This window comes from Phacochoerus africanus, chromosome 6, assembly GCF_016906955.1.
Source record: "Phacochoerus africanus isolate WHEZ1 chromosome 6, ROS_Pafr_v1, whole genome shotgun sequence".
NCBI lineage: Eukaryota > Metazoa > Chordata > Mammalia > Artiodactyla > Suidae > Phacochoerus > Phacochoerus africanus.
Genome location: NC_062549.1, coordinates 80,498,774 through 80,516,959, shown reverse-complemented (window position 1 = coordinate 80,516,959; position 18,186 = coordinate 80,498,774). Strand labels below are relative to the sequence as shown.

General features: G+C 36.9%; 1 long non-coding RNA gene across 1 annotated transcript in view; it reads right to left on the bottom strand.

Moving 5' to 3' along the window:
• Positions 1-18,186, bottom strand: part of LOC125129345 (uncharacterized) — a 268,361-nt gene that overhangs the window by 197,600 nt on the left and 52,575 nt on the right. The gene's annotated exons all lie outside the window — the stretch shown is intronic.

Below are 18,186 nucleotides of genomic sequence, written 5' to 3'. Positions count from 1 at the left end.
TGTGCCATATATTAAATTCCAGATATAAGTGATATCATATGCTATTTGTCTTTCTCTTTATGACTTACTTCACTTAGCATGAGAGTCTCTCGTTCAATCCATGTGGCTGCAAATGGCATTATTTTCTTCTTTTGGATGGCTGAGTAGTATTCCACTGTATATATATATCAAATATTCTTTTTTTTTGTTTTTTTTTGTTTTGTTTTTTTTTGCTTTATCTAGGGCTGCTCCCACGGCATGTGGAGGTTCCCAGGCTAGAGGTCGAATCGGAGCTGTAGCCATCGGCCTACACCAGAGCCACAGAAACGTAGGATCTGAGCCATGTCTGCAGCCTACACCACAGCTCAGGGCAACGCCGGATCCTTTAACCCACTGAGCAAGGCCAGGGATCGAACACGCAACCTCATGGTTCCCAGTCAGATTCATTAACCACTGCGCCATGAAGGGAACTCCTCAAATATTCTTAATCCAATCATCTGTGGATGGACATTTGGGTTGTTTTCATGTCTTGGCTATTGTGAATAGTGATGCAATGAACATGCAGGTGCATGTGTCTTTTTCAAGAAAAGTTTTGTTTGGATTTATGCCCAAGAGTGGGATTTCTGGGTCATATGGTAGTTCTACATATAGCATTCTGAGGTACCTCCGTACTGTTTTCCATAGTGGTTTTCCCAACTTACATTCCCACTAACAGTGCAGGAGAGTTCCCTTTTCTCCACACCCCTGCCAGCATTTGTTATTTGTGGACATATTAATGATGGCCATTCTGACGGGTGTGAGGTGAGTACCTCATAGTAGTTTTGATTTGCATTTCTCTAATAATCAGTGATGTTGAGTATTTTTTCATGTGCTTGTTTGCCATCTGTATATATTAAGAGAAATGTCTATTAAGCTCTTTTGCTCATTTTTCCATTGGGTTGTTGGCTTTTTTGCTGTTGAGTTGTATATGTTGTTTGTATATTTCACAGATTTAAGTCTTTGTCAGTTGCATCATTTGAAAATATTTTCTCCATTCTGTAAGTTGTCTTTTTTTTTTATGGTTTCCTTTGCTGGGCAAAAGCTTTTCAGTTTGATAAGGTCCCATTGGTTTATTTTTGCTTTTATTTCTGTTGCTTTGGGAGACTGACCTGAGAAAATATTTGTAAGGTTGATATCAGAGAATATTTTGCCTATGATCTCTTCTAGGAGTTTGATGGTGTCTTGTCTTCTGTTTAAGTCTTTCAGCCATTTTGAGTTTATTTTTGTGCATGGTGTGAGGGTGTGTTCTAGTTTCATTGATTTGCATGCAGCTGTCCAGTTTTCCCAGCAACACTTACTGAAAAGATTGTCTTTTTCCCATTTTATATTCTTGCCTCCTTTGTGAAAGATTAACTGGACCATAAGTGTCTGAGTTATTTCTGGATTCTGTATTCTGTCCCATTGGTCTGTATGTCTGTTTTGGAACCAGTTCACACTGTCTTGATGACTGTGGGTTTTTAATGTTGCCTGAAGTCTGGGAGAGTTATACCTCCTGCTTGGTTTTTGTTCCTCTGAATTCTTTGGCAATTCTGGATCTTTTGTCATTCTATACAAATCTTTGGATTGCTTATTCTAGTTCTGTGAAAAATGTCATGGGTAATTTGATAGTGATTGCATTGAATCTGTAGATTGCTTTCGGTAGTATGGCCATTTTTACAATATTAATTTTTCTAACACAGGAGCATGGAATATCCTTGCACTTCTTTACAGATTCTTTAATTTCCTTGATTAATGTTTTATAGTTCTCAACATATGTTTTTTACCTCCTTGGTCAGGTGTATTCCCAGGTATTTGATTTTTTGAGGTGCAATTTTAAAAGATATTATATTTTTGTGTTCCTTTTCTAATATTTCATTGTTAGTATGTAGAAATGAGACTGATTTCTGAATGTTAATTTTATATCCTGCTACTTTGCTGAATTTGTTGCTCAGTTCAAGTAGTTTTTAGGTTGAGTCCTTAGGGTTTTCTATATATAGTATCATGTCATCTGCATACAGTGACAGTTTGACCTGTTCTCTTCCTATTTGGGTGTTTATTTCTTTTGTTTGTCTGATTGCTGTGGCTAGGACTTCCAATACCATGATGAATAACAGTGGTGAGAGTGGGCATCCCTGTCTTGTTCCAGATTTTAGTGGGAAGGCTTTCAGCTTTTCTCCATTGAGTATTATATTTGTTCGGTATTGTCATATATGGCTTTTATTATGTTAAGGAATGTTCCCATTATACCCACTTTGGTAAGAGGTTTTATTGTGAATGGATGTTGGACTTTGTCAAATGCTTTTTCTGCATCTATTGAGATGACCATGTGGCTTCTGACGTTTTTTGTTGTTAATGTGGTGTATGACATTGATTGATTTGCGTATATTGAACCATCCTTGCGAAACTGGGATGGATCCCACCTGGTCGTGGTATACGATCTTTTTGATATGTTGTTGGATTTGGTTGCCTAAAATTTTGTTGAGAATTTTCGCATCTATATTCATCAAAGATACTGGGCTATAGTTTTTTTTGGCGGTATCTTTGTCTGGTTTTGATATTAAGGTAATGGTGGCTTCATAAAATGTCTTTGGGAATGTTGCTTCTTCTTCAGATTTTTGGAAAGTTTAAGAAGAATGGGTACATGTTCCTCTTTTTATGTTTGGTAGAATTCACCTGTGAAGCCATCTGGTCATGGACGTTCATTTGCAGGGAGTGTTTTTATGACATTTTCAATTTCATTTCTAGTGTTCATTCTCTTCAGTTGATCTATTTCTTCTTGATTCAGTTTGGGCAGGCTGTAAGTCTCTAGAAAGTTGTCCATTTCTTCTAGGTTGTCAAATTTGTTGGCATGTAATTGTTCATAGTATTCTCTCATGGCTTTTGTATTTCTGTAGTGTTCGTTGTAACTTCTCCTTATTTCTTATTTTGTTATTTGGGTTTTTCTCTCCTCTTTCTGATGAGTCTAGCCAGGTTTGTCAATTTTGTTTATCTTTTCAAAGAACCAGCTCTTGGTTTTATTGATTTTTTTCTATTGTTTTTTGAATTTCTATTTTATCGACTTCCTCTCTGATCTTTATGATTTCTTTCCTTCTGCTGACTTTAGGTTTTTCTTGTTCTTCTTTTTCTAATTCATTTAGGTGGTGGGCTAAGTTGCCAATTTGAGATTTTTCTTCTTTTCTGAGGAAGGCCTCTATTTGCTATGAATTTCCTTCTGAGAACTGCTTTTGCAGTATCCCATAGATTTTGAGTGGTTGTGTCTTCATTATCATTTGTCTCGAGGTATTTTTAAATTTCATTCTGGATTTCCTCATTAACCCATTAGTTTTTTTAGTAGCATGTTGTCTAGTCTCAATGGAGTAGGTTTTTTCTCATTTCTTTCCCCATGGTTGATTTCTACTTTCATGCCATTGTGGTCAGAGAAGATACTTGAAATAATTTCTATACACTGAATTTGTTGAGGTAAGTTTTGTGCCCCAATATGTGATCAATCCTTGAGAATGTTCTCTGTGCACTTGAGAAGAATGTATATTTTGATTTTTTGGGATGTAATGTCCTGTAAATGTCAATTAAGCCTAACTTTTCTATTGTTTCCTTTAGGATCTCTGTTGCTTTATTGATTTTCTGTCTAGTGGACCTCTCCATTCATGTGAGTGAAGTGTTAAACTCTCCTACTATGATTGTATTCCCATCAATTTCTTCTTTTATGTCTGTTAGTATTTGTTGTAGGTATCTGGGTGCTCCTATATTAGGGGCATATATATTGATGACTGTAATAATATCCTCTTCTTGAATGGATCCTTTTACAATTAAATAGTGTCCTTCTTCTTTTTTCTTTATGGCCTTCGTTTTAAAGTCTATTTTGTCTGATGTGAGTATTGCTACTCCTGCTTTCCTGTCTTGTCCATTGGCATGAAATATCTTTTCCCATCCCCTCACTTTCTTCCTTTTTTTTTTCATTACTAGCAACATGTTGTGTTTCTTTTTTTAACTTATTTTTTTTTGTTTAGTTATTTCCCCAATACATTTTTTTTTCTACTGCACAGCATGGTGACCCAGTTACACATACATATATACATTCTATTTTCTCACATTATCATGCTCCATCGTAAGTGACTAGACATAGTTCCCAGTACTATACAGCACAATCTCATTTCTAATCCATTCCAAAGGCAACAGTTTACACCCATTAACCCCAAGCTCCCATTCCACCACACTCACTCCACTCCTCATAGGAAACCACAAGCCTATTCTCCCAGTCCATGATTTTCTTTTCTGTGGAAAGGTTCATTTGTGCCATACATTAGATTCCAGATATAAGTGATATCATATGGTGTTTGTCTTTCTCTTTCTGACTTTCTTCACAAAGGATGAGAATCTCTAGTTTCACCCATGTTGCTGCCAATGGCATTATTTTGTTCTATTTTATGGCTGAGTAGTATTCCGTTGTGTATATATACCACATTTTCCTAATCCAATCATCTGTTGATGGACATTCAGGTTGTTTCCATGTCTTGGTTACTGTGAATAGTGCTGCAATGAACACGCAGATGCATGTGTCTTTTTTAAGGAAAGTTTGTCTGGATATGTGCCCAAGAGTGGGATTGCTGGGTCATGTCATAGTTCTATGTATAGATTTTTCCTTTTGATTAGTGACATAATTCCTTCAAGTATTTTTTCAATCCGCTTTTCTTTTTCCTCTCCTTCTGGAATTCCTATTATGCCTAGATTGGCCCACTTTATATTATCCCATAGATCTCTTATATTGCTTTCGTGCTTTTTTCATTTGGTTTTCTGTCTGCTGTCCTGATTGGGTGATTTCCACTATTCTATCTTCCAAGTCACTAATTGGTTCCTTTGCATTGTTCATTCTTCTCTTTAGTGCCTTTAGCTCAGTCTCTGTCTCTGCAAATGAATTTTCTTTTTTTTTATTCCTCCTTATATTTTCTAGTTCCTTTATAAAGTAATCTGCATTACTGTTCATATCTGCTCTTAATTCCTTGATATTCAGCCTTAATTCCTTGGGTATTTTCACTATATCCCTTTTGAACTCAGTGTCTGTCAGACTACAGAGGTCTGTTTCATTTTTTGCTGCTTCAGGTAATTCTCCTGTTTTTTTAACTGGGAATGGTTTCTGAGCGTCTTCATCTTGCTCATATTTTTCTTTTTCTGTGAGTTTAGGGAAGCCAAACTGTATTCATAGAGGACTACTTCTATGCAAGTGCACCCTTTTTTATTTTGTGGGGTGTTACTACTTTTTTTTTGGTATGGGAGTTTGAATAATAGCTCTCTCTTTCTTCAATGTGAGCAGCTCTAATCCCTGAGTGTGTTTCCAGGGAGAAGGAGGCAGTGGGTAAGGCTGGTAGTCAGTGCCTGGTTGCTGGCTCTTAAAAGCAGCAAGGACCTGCAGGAAGGTGGCACAGGATACTCCTAGTTGCAAAGTCCTGGGAAAGAGTAATGAGCCTTAGGCAGATTGACGACGTGTGCAGAACACTTGGCAGTGGCAGCAGCAGTGTGTTTGTGTTCCCTGGGTATTGAGAACAACAACAGGTAGTGTTTGATTGCAGGGCCCTCCTTTGAGGTGATTGGAGCTGCAAGTGGTGCCTGTTCAGTGACCCCCAATAGGTAGTGGGTATGCCCACCTCTGGAGTCAATGATAACTGCAGTGGTTTGTTCCCACCACCTGCAGACCACACAAGAAGCACCCCATCTCACTTAGTCCATACATGAGTTGTTGCACAGACCCCTCCTAGTTTCAGGATCCTGGGAAGGGACAATGATCAAGTGTCTGGGCACTGCCCAGAGCATTTGACAGTGGGAGCAGCAGAGCCAGTGTGCTCCCAGGGGTGCACCTCCCAGCAGGTGATTTTTGGCCTCTGAGGTGACTGGGGCTGCAAGTGGTGCTTGTTCACAGAATCATAGTGGTGGCAGGCCTCATGCACCAGTGGAGTCAGAGATAACTGCAGTGGTTTGCCCCTGCCTCCTGTAATCCATTCAAGAAACACCTCATCTTACTGAGCCCCCACAGGAAGTGCTGCACCAGCTGCTCCTAGTTGTAAGTTCCTGGGAATGGACAGTGATCAAGCATCTCGGCACTGCCCAGAGAATATGGTAGTGGCAGCAGCAGGGCAGGTATGCTCCCAGGGTAGCAAGAGCAACAACATGTGCTGTTCTATTCCAATGTCCTCCTCTGTGGTGCCCTCGGAGGTGGTTGGGGCTGCAAGTGGTTCTTGTTCAGGGATCCCCAGTGGTGGTAGGCCACGCGTACCTCCGGAGTCAGAGATAACTGCAATGGTTTGCCCTTGCCACCTGCACACCACTCAAGAAGCACCCTCAGGCTTAGATCATGCAGGAGGTGCTGCACCAGCTTCTCCTAGTTGTAGGGTCTTGGGAAGGGAGTCATCAAGCATCTGGGTGCTGCCCAGAGTGTTTGGCAGTGGTAGTTGCAGGGCAGTGTTCCTCTAGAGCCCAAGTCTCAGCGTCCAGCCCCCGCCCAAGCATCTTAAGCTGTGGTGTCTGGGGCAGTAGGGCAGATGATCTGTGCAGCTCTCACTCTACTTTGCCCTCCTCAGTCCAGCTACTCAGCTTTTCTGGTGACTTTGAGGTCCCTCCATCTCAGCTGATCTCCCCATCAGTTAGGTGGATTACCAGGATGTGGGTTCCTTTTCTCTTTCACAGATCCCTCTCAGGAACACTAGTCCCGTCCTGATTCCTTCTCTCTCTCTCTCTCTTTCTTTTGTTCTACCCGGTTATGTCAAGAGTTTCTTGCCCTTTTTGGAGATTTAAGTTCTCCCAGCATTCAGGAGATGTTCTGTGCCAGTTGTTTTACATGTAGATATTTTTTTAATGTGTTTGTGGGAGAAGGTGAGCATGACTTGTCTTACTCCTCTGTCATCTTGATCCCCTAAGTCTTGACTTTATTCATGAACAAAGCTCTCCTATAATTAAATCTCATTTAGTTGTGCATTTCTATTAGCTAGGATTTTGTTTGTCTGCAAGTGATAGAAACTTAAAGCAGGAGACTAGAATTTTAATTATCTTTATGAATAAAATCTAGAGCTAGAATGTACAAAGCTCCATGATCATCAGACCCTCAGCAAAGGGTTTCCACCTCACTGTTTAATCTGCAATGACCATGTTCTTGCAGCAGCCAATAGGAAAGATGGAAGGAAAAACAAAGCCTACCTCTCCACTTAAGGATGCTTCCAAGAATTTGTACATGGACCATGATAAGGAAGGCTGGGAATAGCAATGAACGTGGACTCAGCTAAAACTTGGGAATCTAATATTATAGAAGAAGGAAGGAATGCCATAGCATTTAATAATGAAAAGTAAATGAAAGAAAAAAATGTAATGTATATTAAAGAAAATAAATGTATATGAAAAACCAAGAAAGAATGGCCAGTCAGAAGAAATGCTTAGCTTGCATCTTTGGAAATGCAATCAGATGTTTCTAGTGAGGACATCTGAATATCTCAAAGCATCATTCGAAAAAGGACACTTAACTTCTCTCTTCAGCTCTTCCTCTTTCCAGCTTCTCCAAACTATGTTAGGGAGTCAGGGAGGAGTTGAGTATAAAAAAATAGAAGAAACACAACTTAACTCCTTCTGGAAGCTGCCAGACCGCCACCAGCTGTAGCATGAGGGAAAAAAAGCTGTGATTTTGAGTGAAATAAATTGTGTTATTACATGCAGTTGGACAGTTTCCATTACTAAATTGTCATAGTTCTCTACTTAAAATGATCATAGGAATTTTTTAGTAGCAACAGGAGATCATATATTATAGGTATGCCTAAAGGTTTTATCCAAGAGCAGGGAAAGAATTTATGACTTAATGTGTTTAAAGGGGTAATAAGAAATAAAATTAAAGATCATTTGTCACTATATCCCATGAGTATTGTTTATACAAAGCTGTGACTCAATACGCCTTTTTTTTTTTTTTTTGGTGAAGATTATGTTTAAAAAAAGAATGCAAGAAAGAGATAGAAGCCTTCCCTTCTGTTAATCATGCCTTTCTGTAATCCCTTCTTGTTGTGTGCAGGCCAGACCTAGTGACTCATTTCTAATGAATAGAAAATGGCAGCGTTTTAGGATGTCACCTCTGAAATTAGGTTGCTTAAAGACTAAGATTTCTGTCTGGCTCTCCCTTCTGTTCTCTCTTGTTGGCTCTAATATAAGCCAGCTTCCATGTGAAGAGATTCCACATAAGGAAATGCACATGTCAAGGAACAGAGGGAGGCCTCCAGGCAACACTCAACAAGGACCTGAGGCCCTCAGTACAATAATCTATGAACTGAATCCTCCCAACAACTATTTGAGTGAGTTTGGACAGAGGCCCTGTGAAGACCACAGTCCTAGGTAACAACTTGAATGCAGCTTTGTTAGAGAGCCTGAGTCAGGGTACCAAGCCATGATTTGGCTGGATTTTCTGAACCACAAAAATGGTGATATAATAAATGTTTTGTTGCATTAATAAAGGAAACTGAAGATGGTTAAAACAAATGGAAAGATACCTCATGCCATATTACCCAAAGCAATCCACAGACTTAATAAAATACCTATCAAATTGCCCATGACTTTCTTCACAGAACTAGAACTAATAATCTTGAAATTTATACAAAACCATAAAAGACCCAGAATTGCCAAAGCAATCCTGGGGGGGGGGGGCGGGGGGGGGGGGAGCTGGAGGCATAGGCCTTCCAGACTTCAGACAATACTACAAAGCTACAGTAATCTAAACACTGTGGTATTGGCACAAAAACAGAAATGTGGGAAAATAATACAGAATAGAGTCTAGAAATAAACCCACACATCTACAATCAATTAATCTTTGACAAAGGAGGGAAGAATATACAGTGGGGAAAAAAGTCTCTTCAGCAAGTGATGTTGAGCACTCATGGACAGATGAATGTAAATCAATGAAATTAGAACAACACCCTCACATCATGCACAAAAATAAACTCAAAATGGCTTATAAACTTAAATATAATGCATGGCACTAAAAACTCCTAGAAGTAGGTAAACTATTCTCTGACATAAATTGTACCAATGTTTTCTTAGGTCTGTCTCTCAAGGCAAAATAAATAATTATTGCAAATATAAATAAATAGACCTAATCAATTTTATAAGCTTCTGCACAGCAAAGGAAACCATAAACAAAATGAAAAGGCAGCCTTCAGAATGGGAGAAAATATCTGCAAATGATGTGACCTACAAGGGATAAATTTCCAAAATATACAAACAGCCCATATAACTCAATAACAACAACTACTAAAACAACCAATCAACAAATTTAAATATACATTTCTCCAAAGATATACATATGGTCAATAGACCCATGAAAAGATGCTCACCATCACTAATTATCAGAGAAATGCAAATCAAAATTACAATGAGGTACCACCTCACTGGTAAGAATGGCCATCATTAAAAAGTCTACAAATACATGCCGGAGAGGGTACGGAGAAAAAAGAACCCTCCCACACTGTTTGTGGGAATATAAATTGGTACAACCATGATGGAGAACATTTTGGAGGTTCCTTTAAAAATTAAAAAGAGAGTTGCCATATGATCTAGAAATCCCACTCCTGAGCATATATCCAGGAAAAAAAAAAAACCCTGTAATTTGAAAAGATATATACACCTCCATAATAGCAGCACTATTTACAATAGCAAGACATGGAAGAAACCTAAATACCTGTTGACAGTTGAATGGATAAAGAAGATGTGCTATATTGTATATAGCACAGCTATAAATAAGAATGAATTAATGCCATTTGCAGCAACATGAATGGGCCTAGAGATTATCATATTAAGTGAAATAAATCAGAATACCATGAGATATCACTTATACATGGAATCTAAAATATGACATAAATGAACTTATCCAAACAAAAACAGATTCACAAACATAGAGACCAGATTTATATTACCAAGGGGGAAGAGGGGTTGGGAAGGGAAGGATTGGGGGTTCGGGATCAGCAGATGCAAGTTATTATACATAGAATAGACAAAAAACAAGGTCCTACTGTATAGCACAGGGAACTATAACAAATCCTGTAATAAACGATAATGAAAAAGATTATGGAAAAATTTTTGAAAAAGAACATAAAATTGTGCGTGTGTGTGTAACTGAAACACTTTGCTGTACAGTAGATAGTAATACAATATTATAAATCAACTATATTTCAATAAAATAATTTTTAAAAATGTTTTGATGTTGTAAGCCAAAAAACAAATACATAAATAACAGTAGAGAGGAACTAAATAAAGATTGATTTCCTTCATCCATCAAATATGTATTGAATTCATACTATTTGCCATTTATGTTTTTCAGCATAAAGACATAAATAGGGGAAACCACAGTGAAAAGAAGAACCTAATTTGAAAAAAAAATTGTATCTCATCTCAATTTTTCTTGTCTAAAGAGAATTCAATTTATCTGACTCTCTGAGGAGAGCTGTTGAAACTTTAGACACAATTCCCACGAGAGACTTTAGCATTTGAGGCTTGGAACTTTAACCCCAATTCAGCAACAGAGTCATTCTATAACATGCTTCTTGAATTTTGTGAGATCATTTAGTTGTTTCTGCTAGATGCTTTTGCCAACCCAAATGGGTCCACATACAGATATGACAAGACAGGTTCTGAAACCATTTCCTGAGGGTACTGGTTTAGAGGGAAGCCATTTTCCATTGTGTCACCTGAAGGTGGAAATTTTAGTTTTCTCCATAAACATGATGAATTTCACTTGCTTTTTCTGCTTTCCTAGCTACTGCCAATGTATACAAGTTTTATCTTTAGTGACACCTAGTGGTTCTATGTGGTAATGAGAACGCTTTTGATGCTTTCTCTGGCTAAGAGACCAAGAAGGGCTAGGCTTGGGTTTATTTCTAATTTTAACACTTGTCAAATAGTCTATGAGGACAATTACTTTGTATCAATGGCAATTCAGATTCCCCCACTTGCTACCTATAAAGTGGAATAGGTGCTTGTGCTCCCAATATCACTGATGGGATGTCAAAAAAATCTCTGAAAGAGAGGTACTATGTTCTTTCAAGTGGTTGTAACTACAAAGCAATTCCTTTTCTCTCCCCTGGAAACAATGGGGGTATTACAAACCAACACTGTGGAGAAAGGAAGAGACATGGTGTTGATTGTTTAGTTTCCTTGGCTGGAGAAGAGACATACTATGGAGTTTTAAGAGAGAAAGAACCTAATGATTCACAATGTTCTGCATGATTTGAACTTGTGATTATTTAAAAACAAAATGAAAACCAGAATTTGACATTCCAGATTTGAAAGTCATTTCAAAATCATTTTGTAATAGACCCAATTGTGGTTCCGGTGTTATTTATCTTACTTTTGTGTTTTGTTGTCTCTCCACCCATAGATTATAAAAAATTGAACAAAGTCAATTTGGGGAACAGAAGAATACAATCTATTATGACTTTCTTCTTCTTTCTTCCTAAGTTTTAAATAGAGAAAGGCACAAAAGTAACATAGAAAACACTCATGTGTCCATATTTTTTGTTAATAAAATAAAAAGTGCTACGGGAAAAGTTGCTCATATTTTTAAATTTTATTCCAATCCTATTTCCCATCAGTATCATGCATATGATATTTATCTTCCCAGACATTTTTGGTAAAAATAATTTGCTTTCAATATATGCATCCATCAAGCATATTAGCCAGTATGCTTTATGTGTTTTAATTATATAAATATTATTGTACTATAGGTATCATCCTATGATTTGTTTTTATAGCTATCCATGTATAGATATATAATCAGTCTATAATTTTAACTGCTGAGTCCCATTTATAAAGAGGTCAATTCATTTTTCCATTTTCTGGCTATAACATATTTTTCCAATTTTTTCCTATTAAAAATAAGGCTGTGCAAATACTTTTGTAATTGTTGGGTAAGACTAAAAATTTGTTCCTCCACAAAAGCAGTGAGAACACTGGCAAAATCAAATTTTTGAAAACTCTGGGAATTATCTTAATGTTTTCAATCAGCTAAAAAGTGTTTACTTTGAAAAGGTTAAAAACTAACAACCCCAAAACCATAGTAGCTGTGAAAATCAGTGGCATAACCACTGCTATAGTGGGCAGAATACGTTCATAGATCCCTCAAATTATCCAGGGGAATGATCACTATTTGACCTTTCTGTTATCTTCCTGAAAAATGTACTATTCACAAGGCCTATCTTTATTTTACCTGACTCAAAGGTCCCTCAGTGAAAATAGCACTATTCCCAGAGCATTCGTCAAAACCTAGCAGTGGCAGTTGTTCAACATTGCATCTCCCAGAGGTGGAGCAAAAAAGGAGGCTGACCAAAAAAGAAAAGAAAAAGAAAAATTGGGAAATGAGATGCCCTAGAAGGCTTTGAAAGTTCTGACATATTTCTGGGAATCTAGCAGTCATGCACATGTTCAGGGATTGGCACATGCCAAAGAAAGCCTTGAGAAGTTTCTAATCTCTTACCTCTGAACTACCTTGAGGTTCTTTGTAATCAGGAAGCAAAGGCTAAGGCAGTGTTGTAAACTGGAAGAAGTGCAGAAAGAATTCAACAACAACACACACACAACTTTGGCAAAAGTTGAGAGACTTATTGTTTCAAAACCTTTAAGAAAATCCCTGCTTGGTTCTCTGCTCTTTTAGTGCTCCAATCATTAGATAACTGAACAAAGAATTCAGTGGTTATATGTGACAAAAATACAGACTTTACAGAATTACTCCAGGAAAATCACCGCATTCATAATTATTTTTATTAACCATGAAGAATAACAAAAATAAGCATAACAAGAACTTTGAAGGGAGAGCAATATGATTTCAACAGATTTATATTGTGTAGATATCCATATTTTAATGAAAAATATGGCAAATGCAAAGAAAAAGGAAGTTATATTCTATATACAGCTAGAAAAAAAAACAGTAAAACTGTTGCTAAGAAAACCAGATATTGTATCTACTATACAAAAATTTCTAACAAACTGTTATATATATATAAATATAAAAAAGAACTAAAGTAAACCATGTTTTTAAAGAAAGTATGAAAACAATGTCTCTTAGAAAAGAGAAAACGTCTCTATTACAAAAAGAAAATAGAAATTATACAAAACAGCCAAATAGAAATTCTAGAGTGAAAAGTACAACTGAAATGAAAAATTTACTTAGAGGAGCTCAAAAGCAGATATGAGTAGCAGAAGGAAAAATTATCAAACTTACCAACAGGTCAATTGATGTTCTCCAGTCTAAAGAGTAGAAATTTTAAAAAAGAATGAGGAAAAATAAACAGAGCCTCAGTGACTTGCAGTACATCAACAATATACCAAAAAAAAAAAAAATGCCCAATGTGAATAACAGGAGAGGACAAAAAGGAGCAGAAATAATTGTAGGAATGATAGTCAAAAACTTCCCAAATTTAACCAAGAATACCATTAACCTACACATACAAGAAAATCAATGAACTTAGCCTGTCTATAGTGAAAAACAAAGGAAAATTTAAAAGAAACAAGTGAAAGGCAACTCATCATGTAAAAGATATTGTCAGAAGATTAACAGCTGGTTTGTTATCAGAGGCATGGATGCCAGAATGTAGTAGGGCAACATATTCCAAGAGCTTGGAGAAAAAAAAACTGTCAACCAATATTTCTATATCTGGCAAAACTATATTTCAAAAATTAAGAAAAATTGTACTGAAATTGAAAGTTATAAGGGAATGCTGTGAATAATTGTAAGCCAACAAATTACATAACATATGAAATGGATGGATTTCTAGAGAGACAGAAACTATCAAATCTGGCTCAAGAAGTAGAAAAAAATTACAAACAACACAATAAAAAATGGGCTGAAGGCCTAGGTAGACATTTCTCCAAAAAGACATACAGATGGCCAACAGGCACACGAGAAGATGCTCAACTAATTATAAGAGAAATGCAACTCAAAATGACAATGAGGTACCACCTCGCACTGGTCAGAATGACCATCATTAAAAAGTCTACAAAAAACAATGCTGGACAGGATGTTGCAAAAAAGGAAACACTCCTACATTGTTGGTGGGAATGTAAATTAGTATAGTCACTACAGAGAACAGTACAGAGGTTCCTTAAAAAACTAAAAATAGAGTTGCCATATGATCCAGAAATCCCGCTCCTGGGAATATATCCAGATGAAACTATAACTCGAAAAGATAAATGCACCCCAGTGTTCATAGAGCACTACTTATAATACCCAAGATATGGAATCACCTAAAAGTCTATAAACAGGAGTTCCCGTCGTGGCACAGTGGTTAACGAATCCAACTAGGAACCATGAGGTTGAGGGTTCGATCCCTGGCCTTGCTCAGTGAGTTAACCATCCGGAGTTGCCGTGAGCTGTGGTGTAGGTCACAGACACGGCTTTGATCCCATGTTGCTATGGCTCTGGCGTAGGCTGGCAGCTACAGCTCCGATTAGACCCCTAGCCTGGGAACCTCCATATGCCACAGGAGCGGCCCAAGAAATGGCAAAAAGACAAAAAATAAATAAATAAAAGTCCATAAACAGACAAATGGATTAAGATGTGGTGCTTATATACAGTGCAATATTATTCAGTCATAAAAAGAATGAAATGTGCCATTTGTAGCAACATGAATGGACCTAGAGATTATCATACTAAGTGAAGTAAATCAGAAAGAGAAAGATAAATACCATATGATATCACTTATAGGTGGAGTCTAAAATATGACACAAATGAACTTAACTTTGAAACAGAAACAGACTCAGAGACATAGAGACCAAACTTATGGTTGCCAAGGGGTGGGGGGAGGGATAGATTGGTAGTTTGAGAATTATCAGATGCAGACTATTATATAGAGAGTGAATAAAAAATAAGGTCCTACTATATAGCCAGAGAGTTATATATAATATCCTCTAATAAACCATAATGGAAAAGACTACAAAAAGTATATATATATATATATATATATATATATATATATATATATATATATATATATGTGTGTGTGTGTGTGTGTATCACTGAAGCTCTTTGATATACACCAGAAATTAACACAACATTGTAAATCAACTATACTTCATTTATTTTTAAAGTAGAAAAACTTTTGAATAGAATTGTAGAAAGAGATTAAATTATTAGTCCAAAGAAACAAAAACCAAAAACAACTCAGGGAGTTCCCACTGTGGCTCAGCAGAAATGAACCTAAGATCCATGAGGATGCAGGTTTCATCCCTGGTCTCACTCAGTGGGTTAAGGATCCAGCATTGCTGTAAGCTGTGGTGTAGGTCACAGACATGGCTCGGATACCACATTGCTATGGCTATGGCATGGGCCAGCAGCTGCAACTCCAATTCAATGAACTTCCAGTGCCACAGTTATGGCCCTAAAAAGCAAAAAGCAAAAAAAAAAAATCAAAAAACAAAATAATCAAACAAAAACAACAGAAACAAACCAAAAACCCTTACTACAAAGAAAATCTCAGAACGAAATGAATTTAGTGGCAAATTCTACCAAATGTTTAAGCTAAACTGACACCAATATTTAGAAACTTGTTTCAGAGAAATTGAAGAGGAATGAGCACCATCCAACTAATTCTATTAGGCCGACAGTACCCTGGTAACAAAATGAGACAAAAATATCTCAAGAAAACTACTGACAAATACTTCTTACAAATCTGCGTGCACAGATAGTGATGATGGTTGTAATTATATTTAAAACTACTGTGCACTTTGAAAGGTGAATTTTATGGATGTGAATTATATCTCAAATTTGTTATAAAAACAATGCTTCAATAAACATCCTTTCATATGTCTCCTAGTGCACAAGTTGTACAAATATTCCTGTGTCTATGGGCTTACAATTAGAAATTCTAGGTTGCAAATTCTTCAATTCTTCTAAAATGTGACAAACTACTCTACAAAGTATCTATATCTATTTCTACTTCCTCCACTGATGTGAGAAAGTTCCAGTTTCTTTTATCTTTGTAGGTATGTGAATGATCAACTTTAAATTTTTACCTATTTTTAGTTATTTTATTTTGACTTATTTGCTAAATGGTATTTTGATGGTTTCCATTTCCATGACTTCAAGGAAGATTAAGAACCTTATAATATTTATTGAACACTGAGTTCTCTTCTTTTGTGAATTCTCTATTCATATATTTTTCTCAACTTCTACCCAGCTGTTGAGTTGCAGGGCAACTTTTGTTTTTTTTTAATTTTATTTTTTTAATTATTTCCCGAATACAGGTTTTTTTCTCTATTGTACAGCATGGTGACCCAGTTACACATACATATATACATTCTATTTTCTCACATTATCATGCTCCATCATAAGTGACTAGACATAGTTCCCAGTGCTACACAGCAGGATCTCATTTTTGATCCATTCCAAAGGCAATAGTTTGCACCCATTAACCCCAAGCTCCCAATCCACCACACTTACTCCCACTCCCCATAGGAAACCACAAGCCTATTCTCCCAGTCCATGATTTTCTTTTCTGTGGAAAGGTTCATTTGTGCCTTATATTAGATTCCAGATATAAGTGATATCATACGGTATTTGTCTTTCTCTTTTTGACTTACTTCACTCAGGATGAGAGTCTCTAGTTCCATCCATGTTGCTGCAAATGGCATTATTTCATTCTTTTTTTTAAGGCTGAGTAGTATTCCATTGTGTATATATACCACATCTTCCAAATCCAATCATCTGTCGATGGACATTTGGGTTTTTTCCATGTCTTGGTTACTGTGAATAGTGCTGCAATGAACACGCAGATGCATGTGTCTTTTTTAAGGAAAGTTTTGTCTGGATACGTGCCCAAGAGTGGGATTGCTGGGTCATATGGTAGTTATGTGTATAGATTTCTAAGGTACCTCCATACTGTTCTCCAAAGTGGTTGTACCAGCTTCCATGCCCACCAACAGTGCAGGAAGGTTCCCTTTTCTCCACACCACCTCCAGCATTTGTTATTTGTGAACTTGTTAATGATGGCCATTCTGACTGGTGTGAGGTGGTGGTATCTCATGGTAGTTTTGATTTGCATTTCTCTAATAATCAGGAATGTTAAGAGCATTTTTTCATGTGCTTGTTGGCCATCTGTACATGTTCCTTGGAGAAATGTCTATTCAGGTCTTTTGCCCATTTTTCCATTGGGTGGTTGGCTTTTTGGCTGTTGAATTGTATAAGTTGCTTGTATATTCTAGAGATTAAGCCCTTGTCAGTTGCATCATTTGAAACTATTTTCTCCCATTCTGTAAGTTGTCTTTTTGGTTGCTTTTTGGTTTCCTTTGCTGTGCAAAAGCTTGCCAGTTTGATTAGGTCCCATTGGCTTATTTTTGCTCATATTTCTGTTGCTTTAGGAGACTGACGTGAGAAAATATTCATAAGGTTGATGTCAGAGAATGTTTTGCTATGTTCTCTTCCAGGAGTTTGATGGTGTCTTGTCTTCTATTTAAGTCTTTAAGCCATTTTGAGTTTATTTTCATACATGGTGTGAGGGTGAGGTCTATTTTCATTGATTTTCACGCAGCAACCCAGGTTTCCCAGCAATGCTTGCTGAAAAGACTGTCTTTTTCCCATTTTATGTTCTTGCCTCCTTTGTCAAAGATTAATGGACCACAGGTGTCTGGGTTTCTTTCTGGGTTCTCTATTCTGTTCCATTGGTCTGTCTGTCTGTTTTGGTACCAGTACCACACTGTCTTGGTGACTGTGGCTTTGTAATATTGCCTGAAATCTGGAAGAGTTGTGCCTCCTGCTTGGTTTTTGTACCTCAGGATTGCTTTGGCAATTCTGGGTCTTTTGCGGTTCCATATAAATTTTTGGATTGTTTCTGCTACCTCTGAGAAAAATGTCATGGGTAATTTGATAGGGATTTCATTGAATCTGTAGATCGCTTTGGTTAATACGGCCATTTTTACAATATTAATTTTTCACCCCAGGAGTAAGGAATAGCTTTCCATTTCTTTACATCTTCTGTAATTTCCTTGATTAATGTTTTATAGTTCTCGGCACATAAGTCCTTTACCTCCTTGGTCAGGTGTATTCCCAGGTATTTGATTTTTTTGGGTGCAATTTTAAAAGGTATTGTATTTTTGTGTTCCTCTTCTAATATTTCATTGTTAGTATACAGAAATGCGACTGATTTCTGAATGTTAATCTTCTATCCTGTTACTTTGCTGAATTTATTG